At 49.7% G+C, this 26400-nt stretch overlaps 1 protein-coding gene across 1 annotated transcript in view; it reads left to right on the forward strand.

Moving 5' to 3' along the window:
* LOC120852293 (disabled homolog 2-interacting protein-like) overlaps nt 1-26400 on the forward strand; it is a 135645-nt gene that overhangs the window by 72795 nt on the left and 36450 nt on the right. The window lies entirely within an intron of this gene.

Below are 26400 nucleotides of genomic sequence, written 5' to 3' on the forward strand. Positions count from 1 at the left end.
AAAGGCTGCCCTTGAGGCTCAGCTAGTAAAGAATCCGCCTGCAATGCGGGAGACCTGGGTTGGGAAGATCCCCTGGAGAAGGGAAAGGCTACCCACTCCAGTGTTCTGGCCTGGAGAATTCCATGGACTGTATAGTCCATGGGGTCGCAAAGAGTCAGACATGACTGAGCGACTTTCACTTTCACTTTAAATCAAAGGGACAAAATGTTCAGATTTGGCAAAGCCCCCACGAATACATAGGTGTTCATTCTGTTCTCTCTAGATTTTGTGGGCTTGAAATACTCACCCTAATTGTAAATATATAAAAGTCATACATTTATCAAACGGAACGATTTTTAAAAGCACAGGTGAATGTCCTGCCTGAAGTGAAGTGAAGTGTTAGCTGCTCAGTCTGCCCGACTCGTTGTGGCCCCACGGTCTATAGCCCTGCAGGCTCCTCTGTCCATGGGATTCTCCAGGCAAGAACACCAGAGTGGGTAGCCATGCCCTTCTCCAGGGGATTTTCCCAGACCAGGGATCGAACCCGCATCTCCTGCATGCGCAGGAGGATTCTTTACCGTTAGAGCCTCAAGAGAAGGCTTTCTGCCTGGCAGGGCCCCTGGTGTATCGGAGGTATGTTTGTGGGACGGTGCTCAGCCCAGGGAGCCTGGTGTAGAAACCAACCCTACGGCATCGGCCTCATTCGAACCCCAATCGAAGGTGACCAGTTCGAGAACAGGGTGCCCTCCCGGTCGCCTCGGGTGCGCCCTGCCCCGTGCGGAGAGAGCGCACACACGCGGGTGCCTATACCCTCCGGCAGAGTGGGGCGCCGCGGGCTCCCAGAGGTCCGGCCTCAAGCTCTCAGGGTCGATGACCCTCCTGGGGACCCGCCCGGGGTCCCAGGCACTCCGGCCCGCCTGGCCCCGCCGACTCCAGGCCGGGATTTCTCCCGCACTGACTTTCCGGGCCGGTGCCAGCCCGGCCTCCCGGTCCCCGGCCCCCGCGGCGGGGCCGGCTGCTCCGCGGAGGGCGGGAGCGGGAGGAGGAGTTTGAGCGACTTTGTGGGGCAGCCTTGGCCTCTGCGGCGGCCGCAGCGGCGCGCGGAAGAACGCGGGGACGCCCGCCGGGCCGGCCGGAGCGGGCGATGGGGCCCGTGTGAGCGCGCCCAGGCCCGGCCCGGTGCCCGGCGGGCGGCAGCATGTCCGCGGGCGGCGGCGCCAGGAAGAGCACCGGGAGGCCCTCCTACTACTACCGGCTGCTCAGGCGACCCCGGCTGCAGCGACAGAGGAGCCGCTCACGCAGCCGGACTCGGCCGGTCAGGGGTAGGCGCCACCTCGACCCCTGACCCCTGGGTCCTCCTAGCGCCCGGCTCAGCGCCGGGTGCCCTGGGGTGCCTAGGACCCCAGGTCCTCCTGCTGTCGATTTACCCTGACCCTCTCACCCGCCCCCTGTGGTTGCCCCCGTGTCTACTTGTTCCTCATTCCCCAGCTTCTCCCCATACACTACGCTGGGGGTGGGGGTCTGGGATGGGGGAAACTGAGGCTTGGGGGTCTCCTCTTGCCAAGGGCAGGCAAAGTGATCACAGTTCAGCTTCTTGCCTCTGACCCTCAGTTTGGACCTCTGCGCCTCAGTAGCGGTGGGTGGGGAGATGGAGTCACCCTGAGGGGTTCTGGCTCAGGTTCTGGCTCTCCCCAGGCTCACAGGACCCTGTCCTCTCAGCCTACCCTCCCTCCAACCCCCGTCGTGGCTCCTCTGGGATTTAACCAGGACTCCACCGTCTCTTGGGTGGAGGGACACATGGGTGGAACTCCGGGGGTCCTATTCCAGGGGTCCTTTTCCAGGGGTCCTTGGCTCCAAAGGAGTGGTGGCTTGTAACATCTGTCCAGGACATCTCTGAGTGGGTGGGCCAGGGTGGGCGCCACCTCCTTTGAAAGGAGTTTCTCTCTTTCAAGGCCAGGAGGCAGGACACGGAGGGGGGAGGTGCGAGCAGCATTTTCTTTTTCCAGTAACAGGATCCTCAGCTGGAAAGGCGTGTGATCCAGGGGGCTGGGTGGGGGCCGGGACTTCCTTCCCTGGCTGGGTAGAAGGGAGTGGGGAGGCCCCCCCTGGAAGGAGGAGGCCTTCAAAAGGGCCCTGCGTAGGTCGGAGTCCCTGGCAGAGGCTCAGGCCCACGGAAGTGCCCATGGGTGGGAGGAAGGTGGGTGGAGGAGTTGGGAGCACCTAATGGATACCTGGGCTGTGTTTACACCATCAGGTTATCTTGGGAATCCGGAAGGCTGGCCTGGTGCCCAGCCTGACCCAGAGCAGTTTGAGCAAATCTGTGCTTGGCATCTGGTCAAGTGCCCCCTGCTCTGGGCTCTGGTTTTGTGGCCTGGACCCTGTGGTTGCCCGGAACCTCAGTTTTCTCGTCAGTGAGAGGATAAGTCAGGCAGGCAGGCAGGCAGTACAAGTTCATCTGCCTCGCCAGGAATGGAGAAGACTTTTCCCACAGTCAGGGCTCAGCAGCAATGTACGGGGCTTCCTCAGGAAGTGGCGAGTTCCCCGTGCGTGGAAGGGTTCAAGCTGAGGCTGGGAATGCATATGCGCATGTATTCTGGGAATTCAGTCTTCAAGTGTCTCCCAAGGGTTGTGATCTCTTCCCCCTTGCCTTCCTTGAAGAGGTCCCTGACTGCTCCCTCCCTCCAACCTGGCCCTGGGCCACCAGAGGTCTGGGCTCAAGCACTGTGAGGTTGGGCAAGGTTTGTCCCTTTTCTCAGCTTCCTGGGCTGTCAAAGGGGGCTGGGAGTACATGGAAGATTTGGGGAGAAACGGGTTCAGGTTGTGAGAAGCAGGAGCTGTACAGATGCCCTGGCAAGCTCAGGGCACCTCCTGCACCCACCCTACCCCTGCCTCATGCCCTCTGTGAACTTCCCTTCACTCTTGACCTCAGCTCAGCTCTAGCCCCGCAGGCACAGAGAGGATCAGAAGCTCTCCCTCCTGCTTAGCCAACTGAGCAGGAGACAGTCAATGCATGTCTGGCCATTGCCTGAGCCCCAGCTCCCAGGCTCGCTTGTGTGAGAGCCCCAGCCAAGCACCCAGCTTGCAGGGAGGTGGGAGGAGACTGTTCCTGAACAGAAGTTACGTCTGGGGAAATCAGGGAGAACTTCCCAGAGGAGGTGACATTTAGACTGGGTCTCACCACCTGGCAAGAGTTTCCTTTGGCAGAGGGAGTGGTTGAGTCAGATGGGAGTTCAAGCCCCAGGTCTGCACAAAGCCATCCTTTGGCCAGTTACCTCTCAGCCTCAGTGGCCTTGTCTGGTAAATGGAGGTGATGATGGCAGGGTTGTTTAAGGACTGAAGGCAGGAAATATTGGGCTGGCCAAAAAACTTGTTCGGGTTTTTCCATAAGATGTGATGGGAAAACCCAAATGAACTTTTTGGCCAACCCATTCATGGAAAGCTAGAAGCCTGTGCTGCTTGGGACTCGGTCCACAATTGATGTGGTGTGAGCTGTGGATGTCCTTCCTCTGGACAGAGCAGCAGTCCTTATCCTTACAGAGCAGAGTAAGTAAGGATGTCCTTACTCTGGACAGAGTGCAAAGACGGGGAGTTGGAAAATGTCTTGGTATGGTGGCTGAGATGGTAAATAGTCTGCCTGCAATGCTGGAGACCTGAGTTCAATCCCTGGGTTGGGAAGATCCCCTGGAAAAGGAAATGGCAACCCACTCTGATATTCTTGCCTGGAAAATTGCATAGATGGAGGAGCCTGGTGGGCTACAGTCCATGGGGTGGCAAAGTCAGACATGACCGAGTAACTAACTTTACTTTACTTTATTATGGGTGGAATTCATTCTGGGGTGGCAGAGGGCATGCATGGGTTAGAGGGGATAGTGGGGAACAGCAGTTGGGGCCTGATTACAGGCCCTTGAGTGATGTGGAATCATGGGTGGGAGCAGGGGAAATGCCTGGCAGGGTAAGAGGTGGAGCTACCCGGCTGAGGGACAAACCTGCCTCCAGTAAACTCCCAGATGCCTGACTATGCCTCCAGGACCACCTCACACCCTGAGGATAGCACCCCCACCCAGGTGGGAAGTCTTGCTGGGGGAGCCATCCCGAGGCCTTGAGCTCATTCTTTGTGACCTCAGGCCTCAACCTCCCCGTCTGTGGGGTGGCAGGGGAGTGTTGGTCCCATGGTGGTGACATCATCAGGTCCCCAAGCATCCCAGCCCTGATCTAGCCCTTGCTTCACACCCCTTCCGGCATCTGCCACCAGCAAGGAAGGACAATGACCGCGAACTCATGCGTGTTTGTTCAGAAACAGGAAAGAACAGGGAAGAGTTGGCAGGTGGTGAGGACCCAGCTGGGCCTGGCCAGGGGAAGGGTTGACCCAGACTGCCACCCATCTGCCCACCGCCCCCACTGTCTCTCTGGAGTGGCTGGCAGAGAGCTCCCTGCAGGCTCAAGAGGAAGACTTTGTCTCTGGCAGGGCTGCCAGTGAGGGACAGTGTCTGCAGCCCCCACGGTGTGACCACAGCGGGACACTAAGTGAGGTTCCTCCCTTCGCTGGCCCTGAATCCTCAGGAGAGGCAGAGTGAATCTGTTGTTGGTGGGGCCGGGGCACAAAGTTTGATGATGGCCGGAGGCAGGGTGGAAATGGTGACGCTGGCGTGGCGAGGGTCATCTGGCCACTTTACACTGGGCCCTGTGGCTCAGCCCCCTTGAAGGCTGGGTGTGACCCATGAATTTGAGGGGGTCCTGCCGCCCAAAGTGTGTCACCAAGCCAGGGTACCTTCCCACCTACTCCCACCAAGGTCAACATAAGCTTTGTCTGAGCTACTTGTACCCCCAGGAAAACTTGCATTTCCTCCCTGCGTGAATAAAGTTCGCCCATTCACTAAGCTAGCAAGCATGACTTGAGCACCTACTATGTGCTGGGAATGGGGCCACATGAGGAGGAATTGACAGGCTCCTGGCCCTTGACAAGCTCCCAGTTGGTTGGGGAGGCTGGCTTGTTGAGCTGCCATGGGGCACTGAGTCCTTTTTGGGGCACAGGGCAGCGGGTCATGGGAAATGAGCTCAGGTCAGCCATGAGCTAGTTATGTAACTAGGCACATCCCAGGGCCTTAGTTTCCCCATCTGTCAGTTGGGGCTAATCCTGTCCTGTTGCTTCCATGTGTCAGGAGACCTCTTGGAGTGCCCATCCCTGTACTCATGGGAGGTTCTTTTCTTTATGTCTTCATCTGAGTTTTTCCAGGCATCCAGACACATGCCAGGCCCTGCCTGGGCGCTGTAGTCTTGGCCTGTGTTTTCTCCTTAGATGGTCGGTTCCTTTGCCACGCCCCCGCACATGGCCTTGTGCCTTGGTTGCTGTGTGCTTCTCCTCCCCTCCACCTGGGGGTCTTTCCTGCTAAGCTATGCTGGAGTCAGTGAGAGGGGCCTCGGAGGGGGCTCCCAGGAGTGCCCCAGCACCCCCTGAGGAATGCAGGCAGGAGGACCTCACAAAGGTGCCCGGGAGGACTGGGGCTGATCCCCTGAGGTGGTGGTCCCTTCCCAGGACTTAGAAGTTGGCAGCTGAGTGATCCAACTCCTGGGTTCCAGAGGGAGACAGTGAGGCACAGAGGGGCGGGATGGGACCCCAGTAAGGTGGCAACGTGGTTGGGGGGGTTGCTGGTTTGAAGAATCTGCTTCCTAACTGGGAGCAATGGTTAGAGAGGTGCCCAAGTGCCACCAGAGGGAAAGACGGGTGCTGGGACCACTCCTAGGGACCCTGGCTTCAGGGAGACCTACTGAGAGGCCCCTGGGCAGCGTATGGGCCCTGAGGGCTGGACAAGCCTGAGAACAGCCCTGGTGGGGGCTGCTTGTACATTGTGGTCCCCTCGGTCTTTAAATGTCCACGCAAGGGCCCTCGACTTGGCTGAGACTGCTGAGATTGTGCCCATACCCTTTTCTTCCTTGTTTCTCCCTTTATTCCTGCTGAGACACCATCCCTCCTTTGAAGGGATTGGCCCCAGCTTCCCCAGGCCCTCCTCACCGTTACACGCCCCAGGTCCTGGGAGCTCCACTCCTCCTCATGACAGGTAATCAAGTTCCAATGAATTCTGTCTGCTGAATGCCTGCTCTGTGTTGACAGTGGGCTTAACTTGGTTATTTACCTTATTTAATGTTCATAACAGCACTGTGAGATGGATACTGGCATTATTCTCATGTTTTAGGTGAGGAAACCATGTCCCAGAGAGTGGGAGCCTTGTCCACCTTCAGGCAGCTCAGAAAGAGTGGAGCCCAGCTGTGCCTCACTGCACATCCTGAGCTTGTGAACACACCCCCTTGTTCCTCCATAGGCAGATCCTTCTGAGGGCAGGCCTCGGTTTTGATAAGGCCACCACCTCTTCCTCCTATCTGATTTGCACAGTCAACAACTCTACTGGGTGTTCACGGCCATCCTGGCCATAATTCAGGAGGGAGGCAGGGGAGTGACCCACTGGCATCTGTGTGTGTGTGTGGGGGGGGGGTCAGTCTTCCTGGTCGGCCTCTCTCTGTGCCTTGGATGACTCAGGCCATTCCCCAGGCCCAGTCTCTTCCCCTGTCCCCACCCCTGCTCCCATTCATGCCTGCCAACCATGTCCTTTCCCTGGGCAGGTTACAGGTCTTACAGCCTCCACCCTGTTTTTCCACCAAGTTCCTTTGTGCTCAGGGCTTAGCATCTCTTGAGGTGAGGTCCCTGGAGACAGGCAGGTAGTTTGAGGCCCACTTCCCCAAGCTGTCTAGGTTCTTGAGGGAGGTCAGAGGCCTCAGTGCATCCACTGGAATGTCAGCCTCTTGGTCTTTGTGTTTCTGGCCCATCCTCCTCACCTCTAATAATAAGCAAGAAAATAGGTTCCTTTTCCCCACCTGACCATCTGCCAGGTCTGGTCCTAAGAGCTTCACCCGACCTTCTCATTTTAACTTCCCAACCCTCCTAGAGGTTGGGGTCATCACCATCACTTCCCTTTGCCAGGTGAGGAAACGATCTCAGGGTTTGGAGGAAGAGGCCAGGTGCAAACTAAGGCCCCTGGCCTCCCGAGCTCATGCTTAGAAGCAGACTTCAGCGGGTCAGGTTGGAGCTCTGATTGCCGGGCCCCTGTCTGTCTTGGTGCGTTCGGTACTTCCTGAGACCTGGTGTCACAGGCCTGGCCCCAGAGCCTGCTTTGCTTAGCTGCTGATTGGGGAGGTTGGAGGGACTGATCCTGGCTGTCTCTTGCAGCTCCGGCCCTGGGAGCTAACTTCCCCATGACCGCTGTGGAAACTGAGGCTCAGAGAACCGAGGCCCCTTGCCTGAGGTTATGTAAAGATGTTAACGTGATCTATGTCTGAAATCCACACTCCTTTGCATCCTATTTCGGTATTGATTTTGTTTGTTGCTTAACATTGGCACGGATAGGGAACTACCTTGGGGGTACGGGTAAAGTGGTTAAGACTCTGTGCTTCCAATGCTGGGGTTGCGAGTGAAATCCCCATTTAGAGAACTAAGATCCTGCATGCTGGGCGGTGCAGCCAAAAAATAAAAATAAATTAAAAATTTTTTAAAAAAAGAAAAGATTGGTCCAGATGGAGACACTGAGGCAGCTGGGTCTTCTTGGTAGGGGGAGGAAGAGGGGATGAATTCCTGTGCAACTTGACACAAACATGCTCACGTCCTGAATCTCATACATGTTATGCTTTGAAATGACATGTAGCCTTTTGGCTATTTTTAAAAGAAAAGCAATGGCTGTGATATTTCCCCTGCACCTTCCTCTTGAGGCCACTTGGTTAAATGTCAGGAAAGGGAGAGTATTTCCTGGTCAGGAACATTCAGAGCTTGCTGGGAGCTGAAGTTTTGTTTTCTGTTAAGGAGGTGTTTGGGGAGTCGGTTCCTGGTCTCCCCCCCCCCCCCCCCCCCCCCGTCCCACCCCCGCCTGCCTGCCGTTTGTCTGGGAAGGTTGTGTTTGACAGTTGCTGGGAGGAGGGTTTTGAGAGGGAACAGCGGAGATGCCCGCGCGTGGAGTGGCAGGGTGGTTATTTTTAGCCGTCCCCATCCACTAGAGGCATTTCAGCATTTGTTCAATATTTAATTATCCATCTGAAACTGGCCCACGTGGCCTTGAGTTTGGAAGCGGTACTCTGTGCTGTGGTTTCCTCTGATTGCATAAATAAGGAAGCGAGGGGAATCTCAATAGCCCTCCAAATAATACGAATGAAAAAAAATTTAAAAAGAGTAGACTCTGTGCTCAGGAAAGGACAGGCTTGGTTCCACAGTCTAGACAGACCACCTGTACATTAGCAGAAAAGCTGAGCCCGTGAGGACGCCAACCACGTCCTTGGAAACGCGGCCGTGCTTGGTCTCTGAATCCCAGACTCCACAGCTGCCCGGGTTTTTATTTGGGATGGGCTCTCCCCCCGCCTCTACTGGGTTCCTGTGTTGACTTTGACAGCTGCCAGGTACCCGAGAGGAGGTTTGGGGATTTTGGTTTTGGAAGTCTTGTTAGCTTTTATTTCCCTTCTCTCTTCTCCCTGACAGACAGGAGAGCTCTGTAGGCATCTGGGCTGTGTTATTTCTTTCTTCTTGGCCCTTAGAGGTGATGTGTTGACACGGCTGTGAAATGGAAAAGGCAGAGCCCAGGGAGGAAGGTGTGGGGGTGCGAGGCCTTGCCCGCTCCCCTGGGACTCTGGTGGGTGAGGGGAACAGAGGGGAGAGGGAGAAAGCGATGCCAGAGGGAGCCAGGCAGCCAACGATGGGCCTCCTTTTGGTGTCCTTTGGCTTGGGGGTTTGTAGAACTTGGATTTAGAGGTTGGAAATCAATAAACCATCAATCTGGGCTGGTCTTAGGGAAAAGGTGTTTGCTGTTGTTGTTCCTTTTTTAAAATCCATTTATATCTCTATCCTAGGGCTTCCCTGGTGGTTCAGCTGGTAAAGAATCCGCCTGCATTGAGGGAGAGCTGGATTCGATCCCTGGGTGGGGAAGATCCCCTAGAGAAGGGAACCGCTATCCACTCCAGTATTCTGGCCTGGAGAATACTGGCCTGTATAGTCCATGGGGTCTCAAAGAGTTGGAGATGACTGAGCAACTTTCACTTTCACTTTTCACTTATATGTCTATCCTGGGGACGAGGTTTGGCTCAGGAGTATGGCCAGGGTGGGAGTCCTCCTGAGTGCACCATGAATGCTGTGTGACCTCTGGGCTCAGAAGTACTTTGAACGAGTAGACGTGAAGCAACATAGTCGCGTTATGGGCTGGGTGAGTTGTCGTTATCTGTTCATTCAAAGCCTGAGGGGTTAATTGTAGCTCTGTTAGGGCTGATCTAGAAATAAAATGTGATGCCTGTGGGGATCGGAACCAGCCAGATGGTTCCTTGGCATTCTTGGGGGGCCCCCCCCCCCACCAGAGGCTGCTACAAGTGTTACTTGTACTTGTTCAGAGCAGCAGAGCTTTAGTGAGCCACCTACTGTTTGCAAGCCCTGTGCCAGGGGCTGCCATAGAGCGTACAGTCAGCCCCCACCCACAGGAAGCCGAGCCTAAGGGGAAGGTGGTCCGGTAAGCGGGTTAGCAGATGGTGTGACTGGAAGGGCAAGCAGGGCCTTGAACGGTGAGCCAAGAGGTTGGAACTCCCCCCTGGCAGGCCAGAGGGACTGAGAGGGAGAACTCTGGGAATAACAGTCATTATAATAGCACCAGCTTTCCCTTTTCCAGTTCTTGGTGCAAGTGTCCGCTTCTAAGCTCTTCATGTGCCGTATTTCATTAAGTCCTCATTCTCACAGATAATCTTTGAAAAAATTTTTTGCTTGCTTACTTATTTTTGGCTGCACTGGGTCTTTGTTGCTGCTTGTGGGCTTTCTCTAGTGGCTAGCGGGGGGCTACTCTTTGTTGCTGCGTGCAGGCTTCTCGCTGCGGTGGCTTCTCTTGCAGAGCTCTAGGTGCTTGGGCTTCAGTGCTTGCAGCCCAGGGGCTCAGTAGTTGCGGCTCTCGGGCTCTCGAGCAGGGGCTCAGTGGCTCGTGGCACACCGGCTTAGCTGTCCAGTAGCACGTGGAATTTTCTCGAACCGGGGATCGAACCCATGTCCCCTGCATTGGCAGACAGATTCTTCTCCACTGTGCCACCAGGGAAGTCCTTTCTCACAGATGATCTTATCAGCTCTATGTTGCAGCTGAGAAAACTGAGGCTCAGATGCGTTAAGTGACTTGCTCGGCATCACCCAGCTACTGAGTGGCCGAGTCCTTGATGTTTCACTCTCATTGTACTTACCAGAGCTGCGATTTAGGAAAATGGTTTTAAGCCCCCAGCAAGCTAGACTGATGTGATTGGGGAGCAGAGATGTGGGAAGAGTGGAAATCAGATGTGTCAGCCATCCTGGTGCAAGAGGAATGGGTCTGAGCTGGGAGAGAGAGGTCAGGGGCCATGCTCACAGAGAGAATGATGGGGGCTGGTGGTGAGATAGACCTGGGCAAGTGGGGTGGCTTGGAGGAGGGAAAGGGGCCTCCAAAGTGGGGAGCGTGGCTAACAGGCCTGCTCTGACTCTTGAAGCTGCAGGGGTGGGAGAGGGATACTGGACTGCAGTCGGGGGGTGCTTTGGGGAGCGTCTTCAGGAGAGTGATAGATAAAGTACTGGAGGCTACAGGGGGTCAAAAAGTTGGGGGTGGGGTGGTGGGCAGAACTGGACATTGCTGGAGAAGTTGGGTGGATCTGGAGATCTGAGAGAAGCCTGGGTTTGCCATTAACTGTCTGAATAGTCACCATTCCACCTGGTGTCTAGGAGCCAGTTCAGAGCTGCGTATTTAGCAGCAAGCTGGTTGGGGGCCTGTGTGCCCTCCCTCAGTAGCAGCAACCTCTGAGTCCTCCTGGGATGGGACCCTGGGCTTCCCAGGACCCAGGATGCAGCCCTCTGGTCCCACTCCCTGAAGCAGAGCTGTCCAAAGAGGGAGGGGCCAGTTTAAGGAGTGGGGGGCATGGGCTGGGGGCTGCAATGTTGTTGAAGAGGCTCCTAGGTCACCGATAGTCCCCAGGGGAGAACCCTGGCCATGGGCCAAACTCCTCTGTCTCCTTTTTAAAGAATATAAAGTTTATGTCAGTGTTTTGGAGCTTCTCAGGTGGTGCTAGAAGTAAAGAAACCACCTGCCAATGCAGGAGACATAAGAGACCTGGGTTCCATCCCTGGGTTGGGAAGATCCTCTGGAGGAGAGCATGGCAACCCACTCCAGTATTCTTGCCTGGAGAATCCCATGGACAGAGAGGAGCTTGACAGGCGCATGGAGTTAGACAGGACTGAAGCAACTTAGCACTCACATACGTGCATGTCAATGTTTTACCACTTTCCCCTCAACCCCTAGGATTACAAAAGTAATAAAGAAATACCTATTATAGAAGAGAAGAAAATTTTAAAAATCTACTTTAATTCCAGCATCCAGTGATAAGCTCTGGGAGAATTTGGAAGGTTATTTCCAGGCTTTTTCCTTTTTTGAATTTTTGGAAAATTCTAAAATATTTGAAAGTATAGAAAATCATGTTGCAGACACCCATGCACTCAGCTCAGACTAAGTGAATGTTAACATTGCCATGATTGTGTCTCTTCTTTTTTCCCTCTTTTTCTTAGAAATAAAATGATTCAGGTACAGCAGGGAATCAGCAAAGCACAGCTAAGAGGCCAGATCCCACCTGTTTTTATATGGCCCACCACCTGTTTTTGTATGACCTGTGAGCTAAGAATAGCATTTACATTTTTCAAGGGTTGAAACAAAAATCAAAAGAGGAATAATGTTTTGTAATGTGAACATTATAGGAAATTCAAGTTTTCCCTGCCTATACATAAAGTTTATTGGAACACCGCCATGCTCACTCGTATTGTCTGTGGCTCCTTTCACATTACCTTGGCAGAATTAAATAGTTGTGACAAATCTAGCCCTTTATGAAAAAAAAAAATTTGCTGACCCTTGAGATATAGCTAAAGCCTCCTACACTCTCCCCAGGAATAATCAGCCTCCTCAAGGCAATGCCTGTCCTGCCCACATGTGCTATTATGCTTTTACTACATTTGCAAATGCTTCCAAATATGTAGTATTGCACTGTGGGTTTTAAAAATGGGGAGAGAGAAATTATACATGGTGGAGGAGAGGGAACACTTGTTTCCACGCTGGGACTTCCTTTAGTGTTAAGTGTTAGTCACTTAGTCGTGTCCGCCTCTTTGCAACCCCACGAACTGTAGCCCACCAGGTTCTTCTGTCCATGGGATTTCCCAGGCAAGAGTACTTGAGTGAGTAGCCATTCCCTTCTCCAGGGGATCTTCTTGACCCAGGAATTGAACCTGGGTCTCCTACATTGCAGGTGGATTCTTTACCAGTTGAGCCGCCAGGGAAGCCTTTACTATTCTGAATTCCAGCAACCTGGAGTAAATGCCAGCTCTCTGTCTGGCCGGGAATAAGCCCTGTGGCTACAGACATGAAGGAGAAAACTTAGGAGTGAAAATGGAAAGGCGACACTCAGGCTAAAGTTCTCAGAAATCCTCAGAAAGGAGCCAAAAGAGACTCAAGGACTCCTTGGTTTGTGTCTTTTACCTGGTAAACATCTGAGAAAGGATAGAACAAGCCCTTTTACATTTCAAAAATGGAATAATCACCAGTCACCAGTTAAACTCAATTATGATGTTATAAAAACCAGATCCATATCTCTTATATTAAAACCATCAGGTAGAGTTTGTTGATACCTACTTTGGTACCTCTATTAATATTTACATTTGTGGGATGTGGTGCTCTAAATAAATGTGTATATTTAGTATCTCGGAAGCTGCTTTTTGGGGTGTTTTTTATTTTATACTATTTGGTCTGGGTCAGCCTGGATTAAGAGAGAGGAATTACTTGCATGTCCTCTATTTATACTTGTGTACAATAAATTGGTTACATAATAGTTTACCCTACAGTTAAATGAACTACATGGTTTATTAGCATCAGACAGGACTGAGTGACTGAACTGAACTGAACTGAATGGTCTATTTGATAATTAAATATATGGCCATGTACTGAAAAAAAGAAGGCTCAGGGAGGAGAAAAACCTTCAGGCCAGGTAATTCATCCTTGGAAAAGTGAAAGTGTTAGTTGGTCAGTTGTGCCGACTGTTTGCGACCCCATGGACTGTAGCCCTCCAGGCTCTTCTGTGCATGGAATTCACCAGGCAAGAATATGGAAGTGGGTAGCCATATTCCTGACCCAGGGTTCTGCATTGCAGGTGGATTCTTTACCAGCTGAGCTACCAGGGAAGCCAAATTCATCCTTTTGGAAGGCCGAGGATTCTTTGAAAGTGAGGCACATGTCAGGATGAGGAATAGGAAGTTCAGTTCTGTTCAGTCATTCAGTCATGTCTGACTTTTTGCAACCCCATGGGCTACACACCAGGGCTCCCTGTCCATCACCAACTCCCGGAGTTTACTTAAACTCATATCCATTGAGTCAGGGATACCATCCAACCATCTCACCCTCTGTCATCCCCTTCTCCTGCCTTCAATCTTTCCCAGCATCAGGGTCTTTTCCAATGAGTCAGCTCTTTGCATCAGGTGGCCAAAGTATTGGAGTCTCAGCTTCAACATCAGTCCTTCCACTGAATATGCAGGACTGATTTCCTTTAGGATGGACTGGTTGGATCTCCTTGCAGTCCAAGGAACTCTCAAGAGTCCTCTCCAACACCACAGTTCAAAAGCTTCAGTTCTTTAGCACTCAGCTTTCTTTATAGTCCAACTCTTACATCCAAACATGACTACTGGAAAAGCCATAGCTTTGACTAGAAAGACCTTTGTTGGCAAAGTAATGTCTCTGCTTTTTAATGTGCTGTCTAGGTTGGTCATAACTTTTCTTCCAAGGAGTAAGTGTCTTTTAATTTCATGGCTGCAGTCACCATCTTCAGTGATTTTGGAGCCCCCCAAAATAAAGTCAGGCACGTGTTTCAACTGTCTCCCCATCTATTTGCCATGAAGTGATGGGACCAGATGCCATGATCTTAGTTTTCTGAATGTATGACTAGGAATAGGAAGTATGGATGGTCAAAGGCAGTTGCTAAGGGATTCAAGTTAGAGGGACATAGAGAAGAGCTGGTGACAGTGTCTACAGATGCTGAAAACTTTGCAGCACTTACCCTGGACTGTTATTTATGAGGCCAACCAGGGGCTAGGGAGTGAACACTGGTACTGTCCTTTCAGCGAGGACATACACAGGATCTTGGAACACAACTCGGGGTGGGGATGGGGGGGTGCATCTTCTAGGCGCTTCCCTCCTATCTCCTGAGCACCTGCAGCCTGATCTCTCCATGTCTCCTCTGAGGAGCTCTCGGGCCCCCACCAAATGCTATATGTTGAGGATTCCTGGGGCAGGAGGTGCCGTGGACCCCAGCTCCCACAGTCACCTCCATGCCTTTCTCCGCAACAGTGGGCAACCTCCACTGACTCTGAACCACACCTTGAACTTGAAGACGACTTGAACTCTGATCCCAATCCATTTGGAGAAAACAGGCTCCTGCAGTTCCATAGACTGGTGACTCCTTCCCTTCCCCACACCCAACATTGCAGAACCAAATGTGCAGTCGAGCAAGATATCCTTCTTCTCTTTCTGCCACGGGTAGTGGGGCTGAGGTGGCACCTGGAGATGGAGAGAGTGGCCCGGGGCAGGGGGGGACACTCAGCCTCCTGGAGGACTTGGAACCCATTTTCCCACCGTGGGGCGGTCCTTTGATTCAGAGATCACTAGGCTAAGATCTTGCCTTCCTCATTTCCTAGCTGTGTGGTCATGGCCCTTTCCATTGATGTTGCTGAACTTCAGTTTCTTCCTGTTAAAGTTGGAGCTGAAGTTTCCTACTTGGACTCAGTGTGAGGATAAAAATACACATCGGGTGCAGTCCTCATTTCTCTTAGATCTGTTTCTCCACATTTCCTGATGGTCCATTTTTATTACCTACAAATACAGTAAATCCCCTACATATGAATCTTTAAGTTACAAGCTTTCACAGATGTGAACGTTCCCCTGTGTGCCAGCTGTTGTACTGTACTACTATAGTTTTCAAGGTTCTGTACTGTAAGATTAAAAATGCTTAATTTTTTTGTGTTTGTTTTTTATGTATTATTTGCATGAGAAGTACTATCAACCTGTTATAGTACAGTACTATATGGCTGATTGTGCTAGTTGCATACCTAGGCTAACTTTACTGGACTTATGAACCAGAAATTGTTCACATGTCGGGGACTTACTGTAGCCAATTGTTCTGCTGCTAAATCTGTCGAAAAAACTATCTTTTCCACCATCAATTTACCTTTGTACTTTTTTCCAAAAATCGACTGACCATCTATATGTGGGACTATTTCTGGACTCTTTATTCTGTTCCATTGATCTATATGTCAGTCCTTGTGCTAATGTCATACTTTCTTGATTACTTTAGTTATATTTCCAGACTATAAAGTATCTCTTGAAACCCTATAATATAAGCCCCCAACCTGTTTCTAATTTCTCCAGATTGCTTGGCTCTTCTAGGTCCTTTGCTTTGCCATCTAAATTTAAAATTGAGTGCCTTTAAAATGCCTGCTAGGATTTTGATTTTCAATGCCTGCATTGAATCTGTACATCAGTTTGGGGAGAAATGCCATCTCAACAAGACGGAGTCTTCCAATTCTTGAAGGTGGTGTATTTCTCCATTTATTTAGATTTTCTTTAATGTCTCTCAGCAAAATTTTTTTAGTTATGTCTTATATTTGTTTTTGTTAAATTTATTCTGAAGTGTTTTTGATCCTCTTTTAATTACTGTGAAGGGTGGGGATTTTACCCTACTTGCCGACTAGCTACTTAGCCTTGTAGAGTTTCCTGGGTGCTGGCAGAAGGCACAGGACTCATGGGCCAGAGACAAAGGACTCTACGATTCATGGCCTGTAGCGTGAGCTTGATGTTTGCATCGATTTTCGTTCCCTACAGTTTTGTAGGGCAGTCACATGTGTTTTTGTAGAACATAAAACAATGCTGTTCTTTTGTTTTTCCAAATTATAACTTCATGTACCTTATAGGACCTGATGTACAATCTGTGAGTCAACTGTTCCTCAAGCTAAAAATTATGTAAAGAGCTGAGATTCAGTTTGCTTTAGTATTAAATCCTTAAATTAGACATTTGGAGATCATTTATTTATTGAAGAACAGTTGATTTACAACATTGTGTTGGTTTCTACTGTACAGCAGAGTGATTCAGTTATGCTTATATACCTATCTATTCCTTTTCATATTCTTTTCCATTAGGGTTTATTACTGAAGCTGAATTTAGATACCTGTGTTATACAGTTGTTTTGTTGCTCAGTCGTGTCCAACTCTTTGCGAGCCCATGGACTGTAGCCCAGCAGGCTCCTCTGTCCATGGGATTGTCCAGGCAAGAATACTAGAGTGGGTTGCTGTTTCCTTCTCCAGGGGATCTTCCCGACCCAGGGATTAAACCCACATCTCCGGCGTCTCCTGCTGTCTCCAGCATCTCCTGCCTTGACAGGCAGATTCTTTGCTACTAGCTGCACCTGATCCATATTCATGGCTTTGAAGTCCCTTTGCCATTGTAGTAACATATTCGTGGGTACTAGGATCAGGGCATGGGCTCTTTGGGGGCCACGGGTACTCCTGAAGGCAGTACCCTCTAAGGACTACCTTTCCTCCTTCTCCCAAACATGGATGGCCAAAGCTGGAACTGGAAAAAGCGTGTAGGAGACCTACCAATATATCAATACAGTATTTTGGCAAACTCATTGTTCACTTGGCTAACTGTTAATAGCAGATAAGAACAGTACAGACGTGCTTAATTCACATACACACACACACACACAGTGGCATCTACTGGACTGCTGTATCTGGAAGATTCTAACCATCTGAGGGTTCCATGATCTGCTGCCATGGTGACCTTACCTTTGTCTCTTCCTGCAGTTCATCCGGCCACTCCTGCAGTGGGAGAAAATGGGGGCTGGGGACATCAGTTCATTGGCAGTTCTGGGCTTCAGTTCAGTTCAGTTCAGTTGCTCAGTCATGTCCGATTCTCTGAGACCCCATGGACTGCAGCACACCAGGCTTCCCTGTCCATCACCAACTCCCAGAGCTTGCTGAAACTCATGTCCATCGAGTCGGTGATGCCATCCAACCATCTTACCCTCTGTCGTCCCCTTCTCCTCCTGCCTTCAATCTTTCTCAATATCAGGGTCTTTTCCAATGAGTCAGTTCTTCACATCAGGTGGCCAAAGTATTGGAATTTCAGCTTCAGCATCAGTCCTTCCAATGAATATTCAGGACTGATTTCCTTTAGGATGGACTGGTTGGATCTCCTTGCAGTCCAAGGGACTCTCAAGAGTCTTTTCCATCACCACAGTTCAAAAGCATTGATTCTTCGGCGCTCAGCTTTCTTTATAGTCCAACTCTTACATCCATACATGACTACTAGAAAAACCATAGCTTTGACTAGACAGACCTTTGTTGGCAAAGTAATGTCTCTGGTTTTTAATATGCTGTCTAGGTTGGTCATAACTTTTCTTCCAGGGAGCAAGCGTCTTTTAATTTCATGGCTTAGGGAACTTCATTTCCTCACCCACAAGATTTTTTCTAAATCTATTTTTTGGACTTTCCTGATCCACTTTCTCTACCTGGTCCTTTGGGCTACTATTGATTTTGATGTCATTTGCTTTGTTTTCTGATTTTTTTTCTTACTTCTTTTCCTTTTTTACAGTTTGTACTGAATCATTATGCTGTCTATTTCCATTTTAATTTGATATTAAGTTTTGGAAGGCTGAATTAATTCTTCATTTGGTAAATGATACTGCTGTAGCCCATCTTATTCTCCAAAGAGAATCTCTGACCAAGTTTTATGATACTGTTCATGACAGTTTTCTATGTAAGTGCACACGCATACAAACAGACAGTAAAATAGCATATTAGCTTAATCACATAGATGGCAAATGTATTTCAGTCTAAAGAGTCTATGGTAAACCTTTGCAGTGGTGTTTACATTTCTGTGCCTCTCGCCTCTAGATTGCTGACCACTCTCTGTACTCAAGTGACACCAGATATGAATACATTTCAGTAGTTAGTTTCTCGGGATGGAAAATCTCAATTGTTTAGACAGATATGATTCCATGTATTTCAAATAGGCTATTTATTAACTTTTTATTTTGAAATTTTTTCAGATGTATAGGCAGTTACAGAACCGGAACAGAGAGGCATCCTTTAACCCGGTTTCCCCTGATAGTTACATCTCTTGTAAATGACACAATGCCCTCCAGCCGAAGACCTGCCAAGAACATACCTCCAGCCGCACAAGTTGGGTTTATTATTTATTGCAGTGATGGAGCACACATGCTGCAGGGAACCGCAAGGCCTCTCAATCAGATTGTGGTAGAGAGAAACCACTCTAAGATTTGGGCTTTGATTGGGTGAGCTGGGGGACGCCTAACGGAAGTGGGGTTCACTCTTGACTGGCTGCTCTCAGAAAGCAGGGGCGAATCTGAGGGGGGGTTTCTCAGATCTTATCTCCAAGGAGAGGAAGCAGCACTGAGATAAAGCTGTCATGGGTAAAGAAGCAGCAGACACTCGTTTTCACCAGGGTGGAGGGATGTTTAGTGCTTTGGGTGGCACGGTGACCGGGGTTTTGACAGTTGCTTAGACAAAATGATCAAGTGGCCTTGTTTTGCCTCATTTTATTGTGGTAGGCTTGTCTGAGGTTGGTATCCTGTGAGGTTTATATGTGGAAGGAGAGTAACGTGGCAGAGCTGTGAATGCCAGGTCAGCTTCTGAATGTCAGTGCCCTCTTTGCCTCTTTCTCTTTCATCTTTTGTGTGTGGTGGTACCGTGCATGTGTACAACTCTGTACCATTTTAGCATATTTGCTAACATATGTACCATTTAGCATATTTAGCATGCTGATCTGTGCAGTCACCTGTGCAGTCAAGACGCAAGACAAGTTATAGCCACCTACCTGCCCCCTAGCATCCCTCACCCCTGGAGGGGTAAGGGATGGAGAAGATGGACAACCACCAACCTGTTTTGCATCTGTGTGACTTTATCACCTTGAGAATGCCATATATATGAGATCCTGCATCATGTGACCTTTTAAAAAAATTATTTATTTTTTAATTGAAGGATTACAGAATTTTGTTGTTTTCTGTCAAACCTCAACATGAATCACCCATAGGTATACATACATCCCCAATCATGTGACCTTTGGAGGCTGGCTTTTTCGGCCTTTTTCAGCAAGCACGATGCCTTGGAGGTCTTTCCAAGTTGTGTATTTCAGTAGTGCTGAGTAGTACTTTCTTTGCTGAGTAATATTCTGTGGCACGTGTATTAGTGTCCCATTGCAGCCCTAACAGGTTAAAACTTGTTATAACAGCTTAAACAACACAGATTTGTCATCTTACAGTTCTGTAGGTCAGAAGTCTGGCATGAGCCTTGAAGGACTAAAATCAGGTATTAGCAGGCTGTGTTGCTTTCTGAAGGCTCTAGCGAAAACTGCATCTCATTGCCCATTCCTTGCTGGCAGAAGTCAGTTTCCTGTGGTTGTAGGACTGAGGTTCCTATTTTCTTCCAGCTGTCAGCTGAGAGATGTTCCCAGTTTCCAAACAGAGGTTACCCATGTTTCTTGGCTCATGGCTCACTTCTTCCATTATTCCTCTCAGGTTTCAAATTATTCCGGTCTCTTTTTTCATCATCGAATCCCTCAGACCCATCCTTCTGCCTTCCTCTTCCACATTTAAGATTATCCCTGTATGGATAATCCAGTATGCACGCCCATCTCCAAGTCCTTAACCTTAATCACATATGCAGAGTTCCTTTTGCCATATCAAGTAACATATTCACAGGTTCTTGGACTTTGGGGGGAACATTATTCTGCTTCACACATTGTGGGTGTACCACAGTTTAACCATTCACCTGTTGAAACATGTTTTATTTCCAGTTTTAGGCTATTACGTATAAAGCTGTTGTGAACATTCTTGTAGAAAAAAAAAAGCACGAGTGGATTGTACTCTGTGTACTGTTGCAATTTACTCTTTTCACTCAACCACATGTTTTTGAGCATGATTCATGCTGATCTTATAGAAGTGGGTCCTTTGTAGGGGCTCCTTGTGTTCCATTTGGACCTTGTCCCTTGGAGTCCTATCCCTATTCCACTGAATGACTGCAGTCATCCCCTGGGGCATCCATTCCCCTGTTGGTGGACATTTAGGTTGCTTCCCACATTCTGCTACTACAGACAGTGCTGTAGGAGACATCTCTGTGCAGATCTCCTTGTGCAAGGCTGAAGCTTTTTTCTAGACCGTACATGTAGGAGTGGAATTTCTGGTCCCAGAGTATATATGTATGTGTCAGTTTCAACCAGTGCTTTTCTGATTGTTATCAAATTCTTTTCCTTCTACCAGCAGGGATGAAAGAGTTCCTTACAACTCTGTCAACATTTGGGGTCATCGTTCTTTTTCATTTTTTGCCACTCCGAAAGCTGTGAAATGGCATCTGGTTGTGTTAATTTGCATTTTCCTGATCACTGTTGAGGTCCAGCACACACACACACACCCCCACCTCACACCTCCTCTTTTTAACATGCTGACTTCTTTTCTCTCGCTGAGGGTGTTAGAGGTTGCTGCCTTGACCTGTTTTTAAACATTAAGGTCTGGGCAACCCAACAACTGAAATTTGGTGTCTTGTCTGAAATTACAGGATGTTCCTCAGGCCTCTGTGTTTCCATGGGAACAAGTAACAGTCATCCTTCATGATTAGGAGGTATCCATGGCAACCAAGCCAGCAGCATTTGAATGAAACCAATTTTATTTATTTATTTATTTATTTTGCAAACACATGAAGGTTAAAATGTGTTTCTCCAACTGTGGCTTCCAAGAGTAAGGAGGCAGCCCGGTCTGCCTGGTGAAATAGACTCTTTTGACCTCCTAGTGGAAAGGAGATGTGGGATCAGCTGGTCTTGTGACCTAATTTTGTAGACCAAGAGTGCAAGAGGTCATGTGGAGGTCGTACAGTGAGTCTGAGCCAAGGGGAAAAGCCTGAATCAGTTCTCTGAGGTTTGGAGGCAGGCAGTGTGGAACTAGGCGGTAGACCAGTTCTCCCTTCCTGGGGTCTGTCCCTGAGGATGCCACCTTTATCCTGCAAGATGTTAGCAAACTCACCCAACGTCTCCAACGTCCTGCTTGTACCAGCTATGTTATTTAGAGGTGAGGGGCATGAGCCCAAGCCTGCTAGTGTCTGCTTCCTTAGATTAGAAAGGACTTGGTACTCAGTCAAAGGCCAAACTCAGCTGTGATTTTAGAGGCAGAGTTAGAACTCAGAGGTCTGCTTTCTGCCTTCTTTGTCGGTGTAAAATAAAGAGCGGTTTTTTTTCTTTTTCTTTCTTTCTTTCCTTTTTTTTTTTTTTTGGGTGGTGGTGGTAGGGAATAGAGGGACTTGCTGCTCTTATTCCCTGACCCACTGGTTTGATGATAAGCCATGAGTTCAGGGATGGAAAGGGGCTAACCTAGAGTCACACAGCAGAGTCAAGGTTAAATCCAGTCTCCTAGTCTTAGCCCCACGTTCTAGGCATCCTCAGCCTTTTCTGAGCCCCTAAGTGTAGGTTTGGTAGGGACAGTTTCAGCATGTACTCTTGCTTCTTACCTGGAGAAACTTTAGAGGAAGTCATTTTTGCCTCTCAGAACCTCAGTTTATTCATCTGGAAAATGAAGCTTCCCAAAGCTAAGTTGTTATGTGGGGATTATATTTGAATGGGTCTCAGTGGGGGCAGTATTGCCCATCAGTTCAGTTCAGTCACTCAGTCGTGTCCAACTCTTTGCGACCCCATGAATCACAGCACGCCAGGCCTCCCTGTCCATCACCAACTCCCGGAGTTCACTCAGACTCACGTCCATCGATTCCGTGATGCCATCCAGCCATCTCATCCTGGGTCATCCCCTTCTCCTCCTGCCCCCAATCCCTCCCAGCATCAGAGTCTTCTCCAATGAGTCAGCTCTTCGCATGAGGTGTCCAAAGTACTGGAGCTTCAGCTTTAGCATCATTCCTTCCAAAGAAATCCCAGGGTTGATCTCCTTCAGAATGGACTGGTTGGATCTCCTTGCAGTCCAAGGGACTCTCAAGAGTCTTCTCCAACACCACAGTTCAAAAGCATCAATTCTTCGGCGCTCAGCCTTCTTCACAGTCCAACTCCCACATCCATACATGACCACAGGAAAAACCATAGCCTTGACTAGATGGACCTTAGTCAGCAAAGTAATGTCTCTGCTTTTGAATATACTATCTAGGTTGGTCATAACTTTTCTTCCAAGGAGTAAGCGTCTTTTAATTTCATAGCTGCAGTCACCATCTGCAGTGATTTTGGAGCCCCAAAAAATAAAGTCTGACACTGTTTCCACTGTTTCCCCATCTATTTCCCATGAAGTGATGGGACCAGATGCCATGATCTTCGTTTTCTGAATGTTGAGCTTTAAGCCAACTTTTTCACTCTCCTCTTTCACTTTCATCAAGAGGCTTTTTAGCTTCTCTTCACTTTCTGCCATAAGGGTGGTGTCATCTGCATATCTGAGGTTATTGATATTTCTCCCGGCAATCTTGATTCCAGCTTGTGTTTCTTCCAGTCCAGCGTTTCTCATGATGTACTCTGCATAGAAGTTAAATAAGCAGGGTGACAATATATAGCCTTGACGTACTCCTTTTCCTATTTGGAACCAGTCTGTTGTTCCATGTCCAGTTTTAATTGTTGCTTCCTGACCTGCATACAGATTTCTCAAGAGGCAGGTTAGGTGGTCTGGTATTGCCCATAAGTGAACAAAAAAATGGATTCTTGGAAGGGGATGTGAAAAAATCTCACTCTTTTTCTGTATAAAGCCTAATATACATGTAGGCATTATATGTATATAAAAAAGAAGCAAGAGAATTCCAGAAAAATATCTGCCTCAGAGACTGCGCTAAATCCTTTGACTTTGTGCATCACAACAAACTGTGGAAAATTCTTAAAGAGATGGGAATACCAGACCACCTGACCTGCCTCCTGAGAAACCTGTTTGCAAGTCATGAAACAACAGTTAGAACAGGACGTGGAACAACAGGCTATGCAGAGTACATCGTGCAAAATGCTGGGCTGGATGAAGCACAAGCTGGCATCAAGATAGCTGGGAGAAAATATCAATAACCTCAGATATGCAGATGACACCACCCTTATGGGTGAAAGCAAATAACTAAAGAGCCTCTTGATGAAAGTGAAAGAAGAGAGTGAAAAAGTTGGCTTAAAACTCATTGTTCATAAGATCATGGCGTCTGATCCCATCACTTCATGGCAAATAGATGGGGAGACAACAGAAACAGTGACAGACTCTATTTTCCTGGGCTCCAAAATCACTGCAGATGGTGACTGCAGCCATGAAATTAAAAGACTTAATCCTTGGAAGAAAAGCTATGACAAACCTAGATAGTGTATTAAAAAGCAGAGACATTTCTTTGTCAACAAAGGTCCATCTAGTCAAAGTTATAGTTTTTCCAGTAGTCATGTATGGATATGAGAGTTGGACCATAAAGAAGGCTGAGTGCTGAAGAATGTGTGGTGTTGGGAAAAACTCCTGAGAGTTCCTTGGACTGCAGGGAGATCCAACCAGTCAATCCTAAAGGAAATCAGTCCTGAATATTCACTGGAAGGTCTGATGCTGAAGCTGAAGCCCCAGTTGTTTGGCCACCTGATGCGAAGAACTGACACATTGGAAAAGGCCTTGATGCTGGGAAAGATTGAAGGCAGGAGGAGAATGGGATGACAGAGGATGAGATGGCTGGATGGCATCACCCTCTCAGTGGACATGAGTTTGAACAAGCTTTGGGAGATGGTGAAAAACAGGGACACCTGGCATGCTGCAGTCCATGAGGTCACAAAGAGTCAGACATGGCTGAGAGACCGAACAACATTACATGTAGGACAAAAAGATACTTATACTGTATATCTATGGTATTAGAATTTTGTTGAGGGAGAAACTCAGAAGTTAACAAGACTCCTTAGAGGGAGTCTTAATGAATAAAAGGTAAAGAAACACTGGTCTGTACCCCTACAATCCATGTGATTATTATTGCTAACTTTGTGTTTGGAGCTTGTGTTGGCTGCTGGCTGAGTGGGGTGCTGTTTGGAGTGTCACGTCAGGAGAGAGCGTGGCCTAGCCAAGACACTCCCCCTATGGTTCAATGTGATCCCTGGGCACATCACAGTTTCCCATCTGTGTGTAAAGGTGTCCCACCAGGTCCATGGGTGGGGCCTGCTTCTCAGGCAGCTGAGATCCGCCTGGTGGATCCATGGGTGTCCAGCAGGAAGCAGATGGTGCTTCCACTAGAATGAGTTGAGGTGTGGGCAGGTGCAGGGAACCATGGAGAGGAGTGCAGGACCCCAGAGCTAGTAGCAGCTGGGGCTGGAAGGAGGGGAGGAGAGCATGGTTACTGAGAGGTAAGAACTCAGGAGACTGGGTCATCCTGATGGTAGTCTGGACCTTCAGTGGTGGGAGGTAGCCAGTCCAGGTGACGCCCCTCCCTCCTCTGATCTCCCAACAGGGCTCCCCGCTGGCCAGTCCCCATGGTAGCCAGGGGCTTCCCTGCTGGTTCAGCAGGCAAATAATCTGCCTGCAATGCAGGAAATGAAGGAGACTTGGGTTCAATCCCTGGGTCAGGAAGATCCCCTGGAGGAGGGCATGGCAACCCACTCCAGTATTCTTGCCTGAAGAATTCCATGGACAGAGGAGCCTGGAGGGCTATAATCCATGAGGCTGCAAAGCGTCAGACACGACTGAAGGGACCAAGCATGCACATGTGCGTGGAAGCCAGAGGGCCCAGACCTGGGCTGGTGTGGTCTGCATGGGTCAGCCCCCTGGAGCAGAGGTGGGGTGAAAGATGCAGAATGGAACTGGGGCCAAGCGGAAGCTGCCCAGAAAGGTACCCATATTCCTTGTCCTTTGGAGTGCAGGAGAGGGCATGGGCTGCTGCGCTGTCCTGCCCTGCAGCCCTCTCTCCGCACTGGGTTTCTACCTTCTGATGCAGATGGGGTACAGCCTGGGCTTTGTTTGCTTAGCTTTGGGTTTATTGGAGCAAAAATCAATTTGAATTGTGCAGTGCCAAACTGGAAGTGGTTAGAAATGCTCCCAAGGCATCTGAATTGAAGTTTACGGCTACTTTGGGAGCACCCATGAGGGTCTTTGCTGTCTGTTTACTGTGTTAGGAGCTAGTGGGTAAATTCCCTTCCTCTGGTTTCAGCTTCCTCATCTGTAAAATGGGTGGTTGGACCAAGCAACCTCTGGGCACCTCCTAGCTCAGACCCAGCAGGCAAGGGTGGTGTTCTGTAGAGGTTGTGGGGATATCAGGCTTGATCTTGGAGGAGAGGCAGCCTCGCCAGGCTCTTTGAGTCCCACCAGTGCCTTCTGAGGGCTCACCTGCCTGGGAAGGAGCAGTGAAGTCGTGGTCAGGCATATGTGTGTGTGTGTCAGGGAGAGAGGGCACATCCTCAAAGGCTTCTGAAGGCCGAGGGCAGTGCCCCACATGTGGGTTAGTCTGGGAGGACCCCCGGACAGAGGTGACGGGAGGCACTAGGGATGAGGGGAGAGATGAAGGCAGACGGTGCTGGGGCACAGCAAGAGATTTCCTGGGGAAATCTACAGAGAGAAGGGGTCTTTCCTAGAGTGTGACTAGCAGACATGGGCGGGGGTGCGGAGGTGAGTGAGGAAGGGAGGTTCTAAGTAGGACGCACCATGAGGGAAGCAGAGAGGCCCGGAATCATGGCAGCCAATAGGCCGGAGTGGAAGCCTCTAGCAGACGGGGCCCAGGCCTGCCTGTTGGGCAGTGGGGCCTGAACCCGTCCTCGTGGATGGCCCACTTCCTCCAGTTCCAAAATGGTTTGCCAGGCTTGCCCACTGGCCAGAGCTCAGCACTGGCCCACCCTAGTGGAGTGCAGGCTCAGCTCTGTCTTTCCACACTTCTGAGGGCCCCTGTCCAAGCCAGCTGCACGGAGAGACTGGACTGGAAGGTGTAGCACAGCCCCTGATAGCCTGATCTGCCTTGTGGAAAAGCCTGCCCCTAATCTGTCCTGTGTGTATGCACGTCCACATGAGCATGTGGACTGGGGCTGGGCCTGAGCAGGTACGCGCTTGAGTGTCTACGTGGATGCGAACGTGTGTGTGTGTTTACTGGGTGTGCGCCTCTGACTCTGCACCCAGTGTGTTCCCAGGGACCAGGGAAATCTCCGCCCTGTCCTTTTTCTTCTGAGTCAACAGGTCTTTCCCAGGCACTCCCCACGCACCAGACTCCAGGCAGGGTGCTGGGGGTGTAGAGATGCAGCCAGCTTAGACGTGGGCATCAGGAGTTCCACCAGCATGCAGAAGACACACACACACACACAGACACACACACACAGGAGTTCCACCAGCAAGCAGAGGACACACACACA

This window comes from Oryx dammah, unplaced genomic scaffold (assembly GCF_014754425.2).
Source record: "Oryx dammah isolate SB20612 unplaced genomic scaffold, SCBI_Odam_1.1 HiC_scaffold_25, whole genome shotgun sequence".
Classification (NCBI taxonomy): domain Eukaryota; kingdom Metazoa; phylum Chordata; class Mammalia; order Artiodactyla; family Bovidae; genus Oryx; species Oryx dammah.